Genomic DNA, 16,039 nt, shown 5'->3' on the forward strand with positions numbered 1-16,039 from the left:
CTCGATATTACGGGCGACACAAGATGTGCAGAGGGAGCTGAATGCAGACTGTAACCTGCGTGACCTGAACATCGTATATAATGTGATGATAACAGCCTCTAGGAGCAACGGGGAAGACAAAGTGGAAATGCCTGGCTAGGGACCAGAAGACTGGGTCAAACCTGGTAGCTGTCTGGCGGAAGTCTGTGGACTGGAAGGTCACGTTTGTGGAGGTCTGGATTGTGTGAAAACCCTAGAGAGACAACACAAGCAATTGACGATATTGTTTGGGAATGTCGTGATGAAAGCAAGGACGGAAACGGAACTGATCGCAGATTACCATGGAGGAACCGAGGTAAATCTAGTGACTGCACTAGGATTCTACAGCATGTTTGGTTCTTTAGAGTCACTATTGAATCTAGATCAGAGACATGAGATGGTCACAGCCATCAGTGTAGAAGTGTTCCCAGGAGTTTTGCAATATGAGCAGAAGCACATAGGAAAATGGAGGGAAGCGATCGAGGCGGAAATGAACATCAGACACAGTTAGACTTACTGTAGACCATCAGGAGCACGATATTTGGTGGGATCGACATTGGCTCCAATGTGCAAGAGCAGATACCCGGTGCATTCCGTAGCTGTGGATGTGAAGAGTACGAGAACGATCGTGGATCAAGCCTTCTCAGTGCCAGAGTGTGTGAGACTAACGAGAATGTCCAAAAAATCTTACGAGTTGCTATGTAAGATCTTCTCAGCAGTTCCAAAGAGAACAAAGGAGGAGTTGGAATCGATACTGGGAAGGAAGTTCATGGGATACGTGAGTGGGAACTTCAGTGACTTTGAAAGACAGAAACAGAGAGGATCAACCGTTACAGATTACAATACAGTAGACGAGAATGATGAAGTCCACCGAGTGATGATGGAAGTGGAACCATTACTGGAAGCTTCGGGAAAACGTAATTGGAGGAGCATCATGTTGACACATGACGAGTTTCCCTCATTGTTGATGGGGGGGAGGGAGCAGAAAAAAAAGTTTTTTTTTGCCTGTTTTTCAAAAACTTGCCTGCGGCGCAGAAAAAATTGGTTATTTATGGTGATTTGGGAGAGCTCAGAAAATCAATTTGGTCGACATAAAAAAAGGCCGACCCCCACGCTCAAGAAAATCCTAGATCCACCCCTGTAAAGATCAAAAAGGATTTTTCATTATGATTTTTAACATGCACTCGTCTTAAAACAAAGCTTTTGAAGCGTTTGAAGTTTTAAGCTACTCGTTTTAAGCTTTTGAACACAAGAAAAAGCTAAAAATTGTTTAACTTAAGTCATCCCTGTTTTGAGACAATCGCCTACTGAATCTGACCAATATGGCCAAGAGTATTTAGCATGAATTATAATTTTGAAGTTGAGCCCTTGCCTTGTCGTAGTCTGTTAGTTGCTGCTGCTCAGTGTCGTTCTCGCTGTCTATCATTTCGAGCACTGCCGTGTCGCTGTTCCGCTTCTTCGCTCTCTTCTGACACAGGAGAGAGAAGAGGACGGCCAACAAGATCTAAATCAGCTCTTCATTTTATTTATACTTCCCAATTTTCATCAGGAGTATTTGTGACTTTTGCATTTTTGACTTTTAAATAGCCATTTTTTGGCATTAAAGAACATCTGAAAACTTTTCAGCTCAAGATTTTAAAAAAAAGTTTGCGACTACTTTTTTAGGTGTTTGAAATTTGCCAATTGAGCCGATTCGTATGAATCATCTTGTGTTATATTTCAATTAACATTTTTCAACAACATCAAAACGCAGTCGCAATATCCTACTGTGCAAGTGTGTCAACTTCCTTCAAGCTACTATGGCCGAGTGGTTAAGGCGTTGGACATAAGTTCCAATGGACAAAAGTCCTCCTGGGTTCGAACCCCAGTGGTAGCAGAAACGTTTTGAAAATCAGATAATGATAATATCTCATAACACAAAACAGTTTTGAATTTATCTTTTCGTTCGGTTTTAGAACTCTTTCCGAAAAAAAAATTTGTTTGCCCTCTCAAAAAATATGAAAAGAAAACTTTGAGTTATATTTTTTCTATTGATTGGTTAAGAGTTACGATAGTCAAAGAGCCAAAGTAATTTCTATTTGTCCCAAGGGTGGCACGCCGCTAAAAAAAGTTTTTTGTTGTTTCTTATAATCTTTTAGCGGATAATTTTGCTTTTTTGCAATAGTTTTTTTGGTGAGATCAAGAATTAAGCTCCGATGGCCGAGTGATTAAGGCGTTGGGCTTCAGTTCCTATGGACAGAAGGACGCCTGTCTTCGAACACCAGTGAGAGCAAGATCTTTTTGAAAATGGGATTTAAAAAAAACACAAAACATTCAATTTTTTATCTTGTCGTTCAGTATCAGATTTTTCTCCGAAAAAATATGTTTGCCCTCTCCCAAAAACATAAAAAGAAAAATTTGAGTTACAATTTTTTTATTGATGGGCTAAGAGTTGTGATAGTCAAAGAACCCAATTGTTTTTAATTATCCTAAGAGTGGCATGCCGATCAAACATGTGAAGTTTTTGTTGTTTTCTCATAATCTTTTAGAGAATCATTTTGCTTTTTTGCAATGGTTTTTGATGAGTCAAACTGTCAAGCTACTATCGCCGAGTGGAGGCTTTGAAATTGAGTTTCAATGGACAGAAGTCCTCCTGGGTTCGAACCCCAGTGGTAGCAGAAACTTTTTGGAAATGAGATTACAAAAGCTCATAACACAAAACATTTGATAATTTACCTTTTTGTTCAGTTTCAAAAATGTTTTTCCAAAAAAAAATGGTTTGCCGCTCTCTAGAAATATCGAAAGAAAACTTGAGTTGTATTATTTCCGTTGATGGGCTAAGAGTTATGACAGTTAAAGAGATCAAGTAATTTTTATGTATCCCAATAGTGACATGCCGATCAAATACTGAGAAGGTTTTCTTAACCCTTTTCTGCGAATCTTCTTGCTTTTCAGCAACTAATTTTTGTTAACATGAGATATCAAGCTACTATGGCCGAGTCGTTAAGGCGTTGCACTTAAGTTCCAATGGACAGACATCCTCCTGGGTTTGAACACCAGTGGTAGAATTAACTTTTTGGAAGTGAGATTACAAAAGCTCATAACTCAAAACATTTAATACTTTTCCTTTTCGTTCAGTTTCAGAACTGTTTTTCCAAAAAAATTGCTTACCCCTCTCTAAAAATATCGAAAAAAATTTCGAGCTGTATTGTTTCTGTTGATGGGCTAAGAGTTATGACAGTTAAAGAGATCAAGTAATTTTTATATATCCCAATAGTGGCATGCCGATCAAATACTTAGAAGATTTTCTTTAAACATTTTTGCGAATCTTCTTGCTTTTCTGCAATCGTGTTTTGGTAAGCTATGAAAGTAAACTACTATGGCCGAGTGGTTAAGGCGTTGGACATAGGTTCCACAGGTCCAAATTCCTCCTGTGATCGAACACCAGTGGTAGCAGAAAGTTTTTGAAAATGAGATTAAAAAAAGCTGATAACTTAACTGTTTTTCCAAAAAAAAATAGTTTGCCGCTCTCAAAAAATATCAAAGGGAAACTTGAGTTGTATTGTTTCTGTTGATGGGATAAGAGTTATGACAGTTAAAGAGACCAAATATAAATCCCAAGAGTGGCATGCCGATCAAACACTTGACGTTCTCTCGTTATTTTCATTTCTAGCCATGCGTTTTTGATGATTACAGCTTCCAAGATATTACGGCCGAGTGGTCACCGCGTTGGACGTAAAGTTCGAACACAGAGTTCGAACCCCAGTAACAACAATCGAAACGTATTATTTGAGAGAAAACGATTTCAATATCATCCTCATTTTCTAAATTATGTGTTTTTGTGTCAAGATTTTAATCAATTTCATCAATATGATGCTCTTCAAGTTGATAAAAATGTAAACTTCTCAAGTTAAAGGCTATCAAACACAGTGAATCAAAAATCTATCACTGTTACATGCAACCATGAACTGTAAAACTTCATAATTCAAACAAACAAATTTTTTGTTGGACAGAATGAAAAAAATAATAAGTTTAAATCTTTCTCAGAGAACTCAACGAGTGCAGCAAATTAGTATCCACGAACAGTATCATTTGTGCTACTGTTTTTTTTCACTAAACTGAGTGTATATGGTATCGTTACCTTGAATGGCTGTATCATGAATATGGACATGAACATGGACACTATCATGGTGACGACCCACTTGGAGATGAGGGCACTGCCCCCCTGGAATGCGATCATGGCCGCGTACATGGAGATGAGCGCAGTGCATGCTTGCATGGTGGTGATGGCCAGCAGCCAATCTATGTACACGAAGGAGGCCGGCAACATGAACGGCTGCTTCTTAGGCTTCTTCTCTGAAACACAACAACCAATCCAACTATTTCCACCCACTCTAAACTGAACAACGAAAGTCACCTGAAAACATCTCAATGGGTTGGATTGACTTACCGATTCAAATTAGCCATAAACAGGAGGAAAAGTGAGAGAGATTAAGGAAACCAAAACACAGAAACTACTGGTACAATTTGTACTTTTATGTTCGATTGATTGCCTAAAATGGTTTGCAAAGTTTTTCTGCCCTATTCGGCAGTTATGCATCAATCATGCTTGACACCAATACAGTTTCAACATTTTGATTCTATTTAAAAAAGGAAAGTGAGCTGTTTCTGTTTTTCATCTTTATTTTAACTTCTCTAGTACCAATTAATGCATAAATTATGAGCAAAGCTACTTTCAGCGTTTTCAGTCACATTTGTTCTGTTTGGCAGCAAAAACAGCGACCACCACCCCCCCCCCCCTCACGCACCTATCCATCCGAAGCAGCACGAGACAGAAGAACTTGGACTTCCGGAACCTCTCGCAGCAGCTCAAGTCCTTCGAGTCATCCTGGTCGTCGTCATCGTCGAAACTGAGGTCGGAGTCGCTGGAGGAGCTGTCCAGGATCTCTATCTCGTTCACCACCTCGTCCGGGTCAATCAGAGGCGCCAGGGTATCTGTCACGACCTGATGAAAAAGAACACAGAACAGAATACAAACACTTTCTGTTACATCTACAGAAACATATGGTTCTGAAGCTTTGAGTTCACAAATTCCACTTAAAATACTACAAAAAACACAAGTTAATAAGTTTTTGCGAGCATTACAGCATCCTGATTATGACTTTCAATTGCCAATATCTCGTTGACTGTTATAAATCTGTTGAGTGTCTGTTGTGCGTTTTATCTGTTGTTACGCTTCTACTCTTAAATGGCCAAACTAAACGAATTGATATTTGTTAACTGAAAAAATCGATTGTGTGCAGGTCATGGTCCATTGTTTTTTCAAGTTGCCAGAAAAGTGGAAAAAACTATGAAGTCAAGGACTTCTAAGTTGACTTTGCAGCTCATTTCCATGAGGTGGTTACCGTACTGACAATAAATGGATTTCACACAGATAATGTAGCAAAGGCCTAAAAAATTGATTTGCATCGATATAAAATCGATTTAGTTGGATCCGAAAATGTAGCTTTAAATATCATTTTTAATCAATTCTAAATCGAATTAATTCCATTTTCGTCAAGTTTTTGGTTTCGTTTTCACACGGATTTTGACTAAAAAAAGTGAGTTTTAATCAATTTAAATCGATTTTTTTTCAATTTTTTGTGTACCCAATTTAAACACATTTTATAAACTTTCCATTCAAATGCTCTCGGTTATCAAACAAAAAAGAAAGTTAAATAAAATTGCGAGGTATTTTTTTTCATTTGATTTTTGCGTTGATGTATTAATATGTAAACTTACTGCACCAAAAAATAATTGTTTTGTAAAGAGTGTTTTGATAATATGTTATTTAAGTATCATAGTTGCGCTTAAGCCGTTGTTAAAGAGAAGGTATTTACAGAAATTTTGCACAGTTTTTTTTCATACCGCGGATGCCCCTAAATTTGCAAAATTCTTCTTGAGTATAAAAAGCGCTCAAGTTACGTTAACTAATTTTTGTTGAAGTTTTGATGAACTTCAAAACCTTGGACTATCTTGCAAAAGCCCAATTTATCAAGTTAAAAAGGTAGAAAAGGTTTTTTTTTCTACTGTAAAAACTCAGTTAGCCCAGTCTAAATCTATTTATGCATCTAAATGGGCTATCAATTTCTATACTGTATAAAATTTGTTTTAAAAATGATTGAAGTCGGTTTTAGTGAGTTTTAAAGTGAGTTTTAATCAATTTAAATCGATTTTTTTTCCATTTTTTTGTGTACCCAATTTAGACAGATTTTATAAACATCACAATCAAATGCTCTCGGTTATCAAAAACAAAAAATGAAAACTTAAAAAAATTGCAATGTATTTTTTTCAGTTGATTTTTGCAGTGAAGTATTAATATGTAAACTTACTGCACCAAAACATAATTGTTTTGTAAAGAGTGTTTTGATGATATGTTATTTAAATATCATAGTTGCGCTAAAGACAGTGTTAAAGAGAAAGTATTTACAGAAATTTTGCGATTTTTTTTCATACCGCGGATGCCCCTAAATTTGCAAAACTCTTCTTGAATTTTCTTGAGTATAAAAAGCGCTCAAGTTACATTAACTAATTTTTGTTGAAGTTTTGATGAACTGAAATATTCGTTGAACTTTAATTTAGTAGCTTTTTTGATGATTGGAAAAATTTTTGAAAGTGCTCATATTTGAGTTTAAAAAATTGAAGATTATAAAAATGTATGATTCAAAGTAACCATTGAACAAAATCAAGTTTCAATTAACGAGTACTTACTTAATTGACGTGAAAGAGTTGAAGTTGAACGAAAAAGAAGAATTCTATTAGTATTACTCCAGAGTACTACAAGAAATCACATCCATTTTTCTGTGAGTAGGAAATAGGAAAGGGACAGTTATACAAAAAAGAAATACAAAAAGAAAATAAAAAGCATTCGTCACACTTAGAAGCAAAGAAGCATTCGAAAAAAAATGGACTGAAATTTTTCGCCAGCAACGCCAATTCTCTTCTTTGCTACAGTGCTGGTTTATTATATCAAATTGGATCAAAATGAGACATAAAAAGAGGAGAACACAAATTGCCTAAGTTTTCACTAGGGTTTAATTTGAAGCATTTTTTTTTTACCTCTCAACCAATCTTGTACCCCAAAAATTGGTGATTTTGGCTTTCAAATTAAGCAAAAATTACGCTAAAACTATCAAGAAAATGAGAAAGTTATATCAAAAGAAGCCTCTTACAACGCCCAACAATGTTCTAGAATAGTAGAATTTTCAAGCATATGTATAAAAGAAAAGATTTAATAATGATAGCCAAAAAAGTCAACTTTACTGTACAAAAAATCATTGCTTAAAATTAAAACAAATACCAAAGGTTTTCTTACAAACTTTAGAAAATTTTACCTATCTAGAACATTGTTGAACTGTGTAAAATGCTTCTTTTGATATAACGACTTTGACTTTCTGAACAATTAATTAACTTGGTAGTTATAGCGTAATACTTGATTAACTAAAAAAAAAACTAACGGTCAATTAAGGATTCCACGACAGCTTAAACTTAATAAACACATGTACTTTTATCTGCTTGAAGATTGCACAAACTGATCCAGATTTCGCAAATTTTGTTGCAATTTCCACAAAATTTTTTGCGGATTCCGCAAAGTTGCCTGTTTTTGGAGCAATTTTGAGCAACACATTGTTGTAGCGATTTGTCCGTCGAATCCAAAACAACAAAAAAGATCAAAGAAAAATAGTAATGTTGCGGATTGCGCAAAAATTCTGTTTTCAGCCTGTTGCGGAATCTGCCTATAATTAAAATAAACACTCAACATAATGAACTCAACCTTTTTTGAGAAAAACGCGTTTCAAATTTCAAACTTTGTTTGGATCTTTTAAATCAGGAGTCAACAACAATATCAACTAAGCACTTTTGTACGTAGATTTTCTAATAACCGGTAACAACATAATTTGCTATCAGCTAAGTTGGAGTCGGGTAATTCGAATATGTCTTGTGTTCGAAATTGAGATTTTAATTAAGTATTTATTATTTCAGTTCGGGTGTCTGAGGTATTTTGCCAAAGACCCGGAAGAACAAATCCCGTTGACAATTTCCCAGCCGACCTAAGGGTCCGAGAAGTTCCATCCAAACAAAAAATACATTCAGTGGTTAAGCGCATACGAATATTGTTCCTTGTAACGCTTTCCCCCATTTTACAAGGAAGGGTCTAAATTGAACATATTCAAGAAATCGTAGAAACGACAACAAATATACAAACATGTTCAGATCTTTCAGTTTTTTGGACGTTTTTGGCCTCTTTTTGGTTTCCGCAAGACTCCGTTGCGGACGAGCCTTGCTTGAGGGAACTCTTGCCCGAAGAGAGGCTTCGGTGCTCGGATGCTTCGGAGGATCGACCACTCGCGTTCCATTTCTTCTCTGCCTCTTCAAGCGGACCTGTTTTCATTGGCAGATATTTGAGCCCAGGGATGTTCAATACTTAAGTGTCCGTTACTCAAATACTTACAACAGTATTTACAATCGTAATCTTTTTAAACGCATTTCAATTATCATTTAAAAGTGACAAATGATCATAAAAACAAATAATCAAACAAAAAGTGACAAATAATCATGAAAACCATTGATACGTTTGATATTATATAGGAAAAATGTCAAAAAGACCTCCATCTCAGTCACAATTACATCAAAAAAGCGTTGTAACTTTTGCAACGACACAATACACTTTATATTGCGTTTACCGTGAACGTTTACTTTCAATTCCTACTTTTCATCCTAATTTGGCATTGAAGTTTTTTCGATCAAGCCAACGTGGTTCGTTTGAATCTTTGTTAAATTTGTTTTTCATATTATCCAGTGGAACATCCCTGATTGTGGGGCAATCAACTCGTCTCGCTTCCCAGGAATCACTCCCAGGTGTTCAGCCATCTGCAGCTTCTTCAGTCTTTCCTGTCTTTTGCGCTCCTCCCGATTTCTTCTTTGAGCCGCATTTTCAAATTCTTCCTCGGCGTCCAAATCTTCAGAAAAAAAACATGCACAAATATTAAATTTGAAAGCATAAAAATATCAAGATTTTTCTTCCAGAAAAAAAAATCAAGGCTCACGACCAGCTGAAATTTTTCTTGGGGGGAAGGGTGGCGGTTTTTCGAGAAAAAAAAATGAAAATTTTTTGGATCTGTTTTTAGGTCAAGTAATTTCTGATTTTCCAAATTCTCTGAAATTACTATGAGGACCCTATTTTGTCAAAAATTTTCTGTTTCGCAGGCTGGGGCACATCTAGGGTTTTCTCGGTGGGGGGGGGCTGATTTTCGAAAAATTTACGAAAACTTTGTCGACAGTAGCGGATTTAGGGACGGGGAAAGGGGCGGACGCCTCCCCTCTCAGGGATTAGACCCCCTGCCGACCCAAAGGTCCCCCTTTGGACTATTTTGAGACATCCATTTTTGGCTGCCTAACCCTAAAGTGTTTCTTAAGGCGCCTTTGGCGCCAACATATACTAATTTTTGACGGGGGTGCAAGCGCCGAAAAAACGCAATTTTTTGGTCAAAAACTTTTTCCAAAAAGTGCTTAAAAACGCCTTTTTGGCATGTTTTTTCAAAGAAGTTGCCTGCCGCGCAGAAAATTTGGTCAAAATGTTGCCTTTATAGTGATTTTGGAGAGCTCAGAAAATCAATTTGGTCGACCTAAAAAAAGGTTGACCAAAATTTTCGAAATTTTTTTGAAAATCCGCCCCCTCTCGAGAAAATCCTAGATGCATTGACACTCAATGACAGTTTTCTCAGTCATACTTAGTGGCAAGACAAACTTTGGATCGACAGAACTAAGTAAAAAGAGCAATCTGCCGATTGAGAGCAGAGATTGCATGCAAATGTGATTTATTAGGCGGCCTTGAAGTACAAATTCTGACTGAAAAAATTAACTTATGCTTGTAAAAATTTTCTAATTAGATTTAATACAATTTATCTACAATGGAAAGTGCCAAAAAGGAGCCATTAAGCCCATCACGGAGATACGTTGCCCTGTCGCTGCATTTAAAAAACTTGTTTTTTCTTTCACAAATTTTGCTCTACTTAATTAATTTAGTCTGTCCAAACTCATTGCAGATCTTTTTATTTTTAACATCTCAATTTGCAAAATTTTTTTTGAATTTTCTTGAGTATAAAAAGCGCTCAAGTTACATTAACTAATTTTTGTTGAAGTTTTGATGAACTGAAATATTCGTTGAACTTTAATTTAGTAGCTTGTTTGATGATTGGAAAATTTTTTGAAAGTGCTCATATTTGAGTTTAAAAAATTGAAGATTATGAAAATGTAACATTCAATGTAACTATTGAACAAAATCAAGTTTCAGTTAACGAGTACTTACTTAATTGACGTGAAAGAGTTGAAGTTGAATGAAAAAGAAGAACTCTATTAGTATTACTCCAGAGTACTACAAGAAATCATATCCATTTTTTTGTGAGTAGGAAATAGGAAAGGGACAGTTATACAAAAAAGAAATACAAAAACAAATTAAAAAGCATTCGTCACACTTAGAAGCAAAGGAGCATTCGAAAAAAAAATGGACTGAAATTTTTCGCGAGCAACGCCAATTCTCTTCTTTGCTACAGTGCTGGTTTTTTATATCAAAATGGATCAAAATGAGACATAAAATGAGGAGAACACAAATTGCCTAAGTTTTCACTATGGTTTAATTTGAAGCATTTTTTTTACCTCTCAACCAATCTGTTACCCCAAAAATTGGCGATTTTGTCTTTCAAATTAAGCAAAAATTACGCTAAAACTATCAAGAAAATGAGAAAGTTATATCAAAAGAAGCCTCTTACAACGCCCAACAATGTTCTAGAATTGTAGAATTTTCAAGCATATGTATAAAAGAAAAGATTTAATATTGATAGCCAAAAAATTCAATTTTACTGTACAAAAAATCTTTGCTTAAAATTAAAATAAATGCCAAAGGTTTTTTTACAAACTTTAGAAAGTTTTACCTATCTAGAGCATTGTTGAACTGTGTAAAATGCTTCTTTTGATATAACGACTTTGACTTTCTGAACAATTAATTAACTTGGTAGTTATAGCGTAATACTTGATTAACTAAAAAAAAACTAACGGTCAATTAAGGATTCCACGACAGCTTAAACTTAATAAACACATGTACTTTTATCTGTTTGTAGATTGCACAAACTGATCCAGATTTCGCAAATTTTGTTGCAATTTCTACAAAATTTTTTGCGGATTCCGCAAAATTGCCTGTTTTTGGAGCAATTTTGAGCAACACATTGTTGTAGCGATTTGTCCGTCGAATCCAAAACAACAAAAAAGATCAAAGAAAAATAGTAATGTTGCGGATTGCGCGAAAATTCTATTTTTAGCCTGTTGCGGAATCTGCTTATAATTAAAAAAATACTCAACGTAATAAACTTAACCTTTTTTGAGAAAAACGCGTTTCAAATTTCAAACTTTGTTTGGATCTTTTAAATCAGGAGTCAACAACAATATCAACTAAGCACTTTTGTACGTAGATTTTCTAATAACCGGTAACATCATAATTTGCTATCAGCTAAGTTGGAGTCGGGTAATTCGAAAATGTCTTGTGTTCGAAATTGAGATTTTAATTAAGTAATTATTATTTCAGTTCGGATGTCTGAGGTCTTTTGCCATAGACCCGGAAGAACAAATCCCGTTGACAATTTCCCAGCCGACCTAAGGGTCCGAGAAGTTCCATCCAAACAAAAAATACATTCAGTGGTTAAGCGCATACGAATATTGTTCCTTGTAACGCTTTCCCCCATTTTACAAGGAAGGGTCTAAATTAAACAATATTCAGGAAATGGTAGAAATGACAGCAAATATACAAACATGTTCAGCTCTTTCATTTAATTGGACGTTTTTGGCCTCTTTTCGGTTTCCGCCAGACTCCGTTGCGGACGAGCCTTGCTTGAGGGAACTCTTGCCCGAAGAGAGGCTTTGGTGCTCGGATGCTTCGGAGGATCGACCACTCGCGTTCCATTTCTTCTCTGCCTCTTCAAGCGGACCTGTTTTCATTGGCAGATATTTGAGCCCAGGGATGTTCAATACTTAAGTGTCCGTTACTCAAATACTTACAACAGTATTTACAATCGTAATCTTTTTAAACTCATTTCAATTATCATTTAAAAGTGACAAATGATCATAAAAACAAATAATCAAACAAAAAGTGACAAATAATCATGAAAACCATTGATACGTTTGATATTATATAGGAAAAATGTCAAAAAGACCTCCATCTCAGTCACAATTACATCAAAAAAGCGTTGTAACTTTTGCAACGACACAATACACTTTATATTGCGTTTACCGTGAACGTTTACTTTCAATTCCTACTTTTCATCCTAATTTGGCATTGAAGTTTTTTCGATCAAGCCAACGTGGTTCGTTTGAATCTTTGTTAAATTTGTTTTTCATATTATCAAGTGGAACATCCCTGATTGTGGGGCAATCAACTCGTCTCGCTTCCCAGGAATCACTCACAGGTGTTCAGCCATCTGCAGCTTTTTCAGTCTTTCCTGTCTTTTGCGCTCCTCCCGATTTCTTCTTTTAGCCGCATTTTCAAATTCTTCCTCGGCGTCCAAATCTGCAGAAAAAAAACATGCACAAAATCAAATTTGAAAGCATAAAAATATCAAGATTTTTCTTCCAGAAAAAAAAACAAGGCTCACGACCAGCTGAAATTTTTCTTGGGGGTAAGGGTGGCGGTTTTTCGAGAAAAAAAATGAAAATTTTTTGGATCTGTTTTTAGGTCAAGTAATTTCTGATTTTCCGAGTTCTCTGAAATTACTATGAGGACCCTATTTTACCAAAAAATTTCTGTTTCGCAGGCTGGGGCACATCTAGGGTTTTCTCGGTGGGGGGGGGGGGGCTGATTTTCGAAAAATTTACGAAAACTTTGTCGACAGTAGCGGATTTAGGGACGGGGAAAGGGGCGGACGCCTCCCCTCTCAGGAATTCGACTCCCTGCCGACCCAAAGGTCCCCCTTTGTACTATTTTGAGACATCCATTTTTGGCTGCCTAACCCTAAAGTGTTTCTAAAGGCACCTTTGGCGCCAACATATACTAATTTTTGACGGGGGTGCAAGCGCCGAAAAAACGCAATTTTTTGATCAAAAATTTTTTCCAAAAAGTGCTTAAAAACGCCTTTTTGGCATGTTTTTTTCAAAGAAGTTGCCTGCCGCGCAGAAAATTTGGTCAAAATGTTGCATTTATAGTGATTTTGGAGAGCTCAGAAAATCAATTTGGTCGACCTATAAAAATGTCGACAAAATTTTCGAAATTTTTTTTAAAATCCGCCCCATCTCGAGAAAATCCTAGATGCATTGACACTCAATGACAGTAAACTCAGTTATACTTAGTGGCAAGACAAACTTTGGACCGACAGAACTAATTAAAAAGAGCAATCTGCCGATTGAGAGCAGAGATTGCATGCAAATGTGATTTATTAGGCGGCCTTGACGTACAAATTATGACTGAAAAAATTAACTTATGCTTGTAAAAATCTTCTTATTAGATTTAATACAATTCATCCACAATGGAAAGTGCCAAAAAGGATCCGTTAAGCCCATCACGGAGAAGTTCCATCCAAACAAAAAATACATTCAGTGGTTAAGCGCATACGAATATTGTTCCTTGTAACGCTTTCCCCCATTTTACAAGGAAGGGTCTAAATTAAACAATATTCAGGAAATGGTAGAAATGACAGCAAATATACAAACATGTTCAGCTCTTTCATTTAATTGGACGTTTTTGGCCTCTTTTCGGTTTCCGCCAGACTCCGTTGCGGACGAGCCTTGCTTGAGGGAACTCTTGCCCGAAGAGAGGCTTTGGTGCTCGGATGCTTCGGAGGATCGACCACTCGCGTTCCATTTCTTCTCTGCCTCTTCAAGCGGACCTGTTTTCATTGGCAGATATTTGAGCCCAGGGATGTTCAATACTTAAGTGTCCGTTACTCAAATACTTACAACAGTATTTACAATCGTAATCTTTTTAAACTCATTTCAATTATCATTTAAAAGTGACAAATGATCATAAAAACAAATAATCAAACAAAAAGTGACAAATAATCATGAAAACCATTGATACGTTTGATATTATATAGGAAAAATGTCAAAAAGACCTCCATCTCAGTCACAATTACATCAAAAAAGCGTTGTAACTTTTGCAACGACACAATACACTTTATATTGCGTTTACCGTGAACGTTTACTTTCAATTCCTACTTTTCATCCTAATTTGGCATTGAAGTTTTTTCGATCAAGCCAACGTGGTTCGTTTGAATCTTTGTTAAATTTGTTTTTCATATTATCAAGTGGAACATCCCTGATTGTGGGGCAATCAACTCGTCTCGCTTCCCAGGAATCACTCACAGGTGTTCAGCCATCTGCAGCTTTTTCAGTCTTTCCTGTCTTTTGCGCTCCTCCCGATTTCTTCTTTTAGCCGCATTTTCAAATTCTTCCTCGGCGTCCAAATCTGCAGAAAAAAAACATGCACAAAATCAAATTTGAAAGCATAAAAATATCAAGATTTTTCTTCCAGAAAAAAAAACAAGGCTCACGACCAGCTGAAATTTTTCTTGGGGGTAAGGGTGGCGGTTTTTCGAGAAAAAAAATGAAAATTTTTTGGATCTGTTTTTAGGTCAAGTAATTTCTGATTTTCCGAGTTCTCTGAAATTACTATGAGGACCCTATTTTACCAAAAAATTTCTGTTTCGCAGGCTGGGGCACATCTAGGGTTTTCTCGGTGGGGGGGGGGGGCTGATTTTCGAAAAATTTACGAAAACTTTGTCGACAGTAGCGGATTTAGGGACGGGGAAAGGGGCGGACGCCTCCCCTCTCAGGAATTCGACTCCCTGCCGACCCAAAGGTCCCCCTTTGTACTATTTTGAGACATCCATTTTTGGCTGCCTAACCCTAAAGTGTTTCTAAAGGCACCTTTGGCGCCAACATATACTAATTTTTGACGGGGGTGCAAGCGCCGAAAAAACGCAATTTTTTGATCAAAAATTTTTTCCAAAAAGTGCTTAAAAACGCCTTTTTGGCATGTTTTTTTCAAAGAAGTTGCCTGCCGCGCAGAAAATTTGGTCAAAATGTTGCATTTATAGTGATTTTGGAGAGCTCAGAAAATCAATTTGGTCGACCTATAAAAATGTCGACAAAATTTTCGAAATTTTTTTTAAAATCCGCCCCATCTCGAGAAAATCCTAGATGCATTGACACTCAATGACAGTAAACTCAGTTATACTTAGTGGCAAGACAAACTTTGGACCGACAGAACTAATTAAAAAGAGCAATCTGCCGATTGAGAGCAGAGATTGCATGCAAATGTGATTTATTAGGCGGCCTTGACGTACAAATTATGACTGAAAAAATTAACTTATGCTTGTAAAAATCTTCTTATTAGATTTAATACAATTCATCCACAATGGAAAGTGCCAAAAAGGATCCGTTAAGCCCATCACGGAGATACGTTACCCTGTCGCTGCATTTAAAAAACTTGTATTTTCTTTCACAAATTTTGCTCTACTTAATTAATTTAGTCTGTTCAAACTCATTGCAGATCTCTTTATTTTTAACATCTCAATAGCACCATGAAAATGCGAGATCGTCGATTATCCGATGATTATGCTAGCCTAATTTTTAAATAATGCTATGAGCATCCAGATTTTACTATAAAACATTTCGACGCTTCGGATGCAATTGCCCGCCGTGGTTATAGGTTTTGAGCGAAACTCGGATCTACTTAACAATCCCCCTATTGTATCTACTAAAGAATCTCCACCCCTGTAAGTGAAAACAGTAATTTCGCACAAGAGCATTGTATATAAATTCGGATTTCGCTGCATTCTGATTGGTCGACAGTTTGCTGCAAGTAACCTTAGTAACGATCTCCTCCCATTTCTTGAAATGGGGATTGTTAAGTAGATCCCGTAGTTCTGCTTTCTGAACTTTCGACGTTATGTTTATTTCAGTTTTAATTTTCGTTGATGTCTAGACAGTTGCTCTTTTTAATTAATTCTGTCTGTCCGAA

General features: G+C 36.4%; 1 non-coding gene across 1 annotated transcript; it reads left to right on the plus strand.

The window, feature by feature from the left end:
* The first annotated feature begins 1,811 nt into the window (after window positions 1-1,811).
* On the plus strand, window positions 1,812-1,894 carry Trnal-uaa (transfer RNA leucine (anticodon UAA)). The gene has a single exon. It is a non-coding gene; the product is annotated as a tRNA-Leu (tRNA).
* The last annotated feature ends 14,145 nt before the right edge of the window (window positions 1,895-16,039 follow it).

This window comes from Symsagittifera roscoffensis, unplaced genomic scaffold (genome assembly GCF_963678635.1).
Source record: "Symsagittifera roscoffensis unplaced genomic scaffold, txSymRosc1.1 SCAFFOLD_148, whole genome shotgun sequence".
NCBI lineage: Eukaryota > Metazoa > Xenacoelomorpha > Acoela > Convolutidae > Symsagittifera > Symsagittifera roscoffensis.